Source organism: Siphateles boraxobius, unplaced genomic scaffold, assembly GCF_051911475.1.
Source record: "Siphateles boraxobius isolate OS27281-9 unplaced genomic scaffold, OSU_SipBor_1 269, whole genome shotgun sequence".
NCBI classification, from domain to species: domain Eukaryota; kingdom Metazoa; phylum Chordata; class Actinopteri; order Cypriniformes; family Leuciscidae; genus Siphateles; species Siphateles boraxobius.
The window spans coordinates 1,302,390-1,305,013 of NW_027508886.1; the positions used below are offsets into that span (position 1 = coordinate 1,302,390).

Here is a 2,624-nt window from a genome sequence, read left to right on the forward strand (position 1 = left end):
GCTGCTACGGATTTTATTGTGGAGGAAGATGACCTGGAGATGGCAACTGTAGCCTCGCAAGCTGAGGAACAACTTCCTCAAGGTATGTAAATCTTAAACAATATTTTACAAACAATTACAAATAAAACAAAACAGTATTTTTTAAATGACATATTATTTTATTTCACAACACAGAGGAATGGCACTTCTCAGGTGTCAATCTACATTCACTCTTTGAGTGAACATCCTCAAAGGAAAAAAGATTATTTAAAGGTGTATGTAAAAGGTTTTATTTCATTTTTTATCGTAATCACTGACTAAAGCTCATTCTTGTCATCTCACACTTCCCCACTCCCCTTGGAATAAGTGGCTGTTGTAGTGTTTGGTCTGCTTCGCTTCACACTTGGCTGATCCCATCTTTTTTTCTCTTGTATTTCTTCTAATGGTGCTTGGATGAAAAACAGGATGATTTTCACTGCTTCTTTCCATCTTTTCATCATCATCTCATCTCTCTACTAATCATACATGCTTTGCAGTAAGCCTTGTAATCGCAGTAGCTGTCCAGCAGAGCTGAGAAAGTCATGCAGCGAAAGTCTAAAACAATAAGATAATTTTGTTGTGTTTTTTTACGCTCCAGCCACTGCAGGCTCGAGAGGCCCTGCTCCGTGCTACTGCCCCTGCTCCTGCCCCTTATCCTGCTCCTCCAGCATTGTGGACCCCTGGCCAGGTGTCCCAGTCGCCTGCAGAGCTTCCTGTCCACTGGAAAGAGCAACTCCCATCTTTCCAGCAAGGCCTTCAACCCCTGTCCCTCTGCACCAGGACCATCCTCACTACAGCCACCCAGAGGATTGCAGCGCCCTGCCCAGCCTCCTCTGCAGTCTCCTCCTCTGCGCCCTGCCCAGCCTCCTCTGCAGTCTCCTCCTCTGCGCCCTGCCCAGCCTCCTCTGCAGTCTCCTCCTCTGCGCTCTGCCCAGCCTCCTCTGCAGTCTCCTCCTCTGCGCCCTGCTCAGCCTCCTCTGCAGTCTCCTCCACAGCCTTCTGTCCAGCCAAGTGCTGCCTCTGCTCCTGCAACATCAACTGGGTCCAGTGTTGCAGACCAGGCTCCTGTAAGTAAGCTTCTTATTATTCGTGTGCAGGCGCTGCAGCGTGATTTCCAATGACCACAAAAAAGAGGCCACATTTCCTCTGTGCTGGAAACTTTGCACTGGCTACCTTTTAAATGTAGATTTAATAAAAAAATTGCGCTTTAAGCCATGCAAGCTGAACTGTTTGCGGCCCGGCAGCAGCAGGGAGGATGTATGTTTCGGCTCGTTGGTCTAGCGGTATGATTCTCGCTTAGGGTGCGAGAGGTCTCGGGTTCAAATCCCGGACGAGCCCATTATTAGGCTTTGCTTTTAATCTCTTCAGCCTGATTAGGGCAACCAGGATATTTCTGAGAAATTGGGGATAAAATGTGCCAGAGAGAGGCCGGTAAGCTCAGTTGGTTAGAGCGTGGTGCTAATAACGCCAAGGTCGCGGGTTCGATCCCCGTACGGGCCACTCATTTTCTCTCTGGGACCTTCGCTCTGCTCTTCTCGAAAATGACGGGCGGTCTCCCAGACATCCCTGCTGGCTAAACCATACAAGTACCTGGCCGAAATGGCGGTACCTGACAGCCGTGCGTCTGTAAAATCTATCCAATACAATGTCGAGCTCCATCTTTTACAAAACCAATTACGTTACGAGCTCCATTTTTGGCCGTCCAATGAAATGTCAAGGTCATTTTTTCATAGACAAATCACCGCACATAGTCCATTTTTGTCCATCTTTGAGTTTGAGCAGATTCCATCCAATCTCCGCTCATATTCTCTTTTTTGGCCGTCCAATGAAATGTCCATTTTTCATACACCGATCACCACACATTGAGCATAAACACATCACCGCTGTAATTTATATTCCGCTCAGGTAACGTTATGTTATTTATAGTTATTGTATTTATTTTTAATAAACGTTTTCTGTATTTTAGGAATAGCAAGATTGCTCCGTAAAACGATCAGGTAAGTTAACGTTAGCTGTAATTGTAAGTAATAGGGTATAATTGTCGCAGCTCAATTTGTAATGTAAATAGTTTTATTCGATTTTGTCTGACTTTGTGTAACTTCAGTCAGCAAGCAAACCTTATTTTTTTTGTATAGGTAACGTTAGCTAACGTTACGTTAACTATAGCTAACGTTATCATCGAGCTTGGCAATTGTACATTTTTGTCAGTAACGAAACTTATTTTGTTTTCTGACAGGATTAACTAGTAAAATAGCATATCTGATAGTGATTGTTACTTTATAGGAAATGGATAAATCAATGTACAATAAATCTCATTGTACTAGTCTACTGTAACACTGGCATAAAATGTAACAAAATAAATTTGGATAATGTCTCTACCTGTTGGGTGTTATTTTAACTTTTATACACTTGTGGTAAAAAATGACCAGTCATAAGTGAATGGATGAGAATACAATAAGTATATAAAATAAAATTCAGGCACATGTTCATTTTAACACATGGGCACAGATGAAATAACACAATGTTTAATCTGAGTATTTGTTATAGTCAAAATAATCCATAACAGTTACATTATACGTTTTACTACAAAACAATTTGTATGAGCC

The 2,624-nt window shown here is 42.6% G+C and overlaps 2 non-coding genes across 2 annotated transcripts; both read left to right on the forward strand.

Annotated features, from left to right (window-relative positions):
* The first annotated feature begins 1,284 nt into the window (after positions 1-1,284).
* Positions 1,285-1,356, forward strand: trnap-agg (transfer RNA proline (anticodon AGG)). Its single transcript has one exon. It is a non-coding gene; the product is annotated as a tRNA-Pro (tRNA).
* An 88-nt stretch (positions 1,357-1,444) lies between these two features.
* Positions 1,445-1,518, forward strand: trnai-aau (transfer RNA isoleucine (anticodon AAU)). Its single transcript has one exon. It is a non-coding gene; the product is annotated as a tRNA-Ile (tRNA).
* The last annotated feature ends 1,106 nt before the right edge of the window (positions 1,519-2,624 follow it).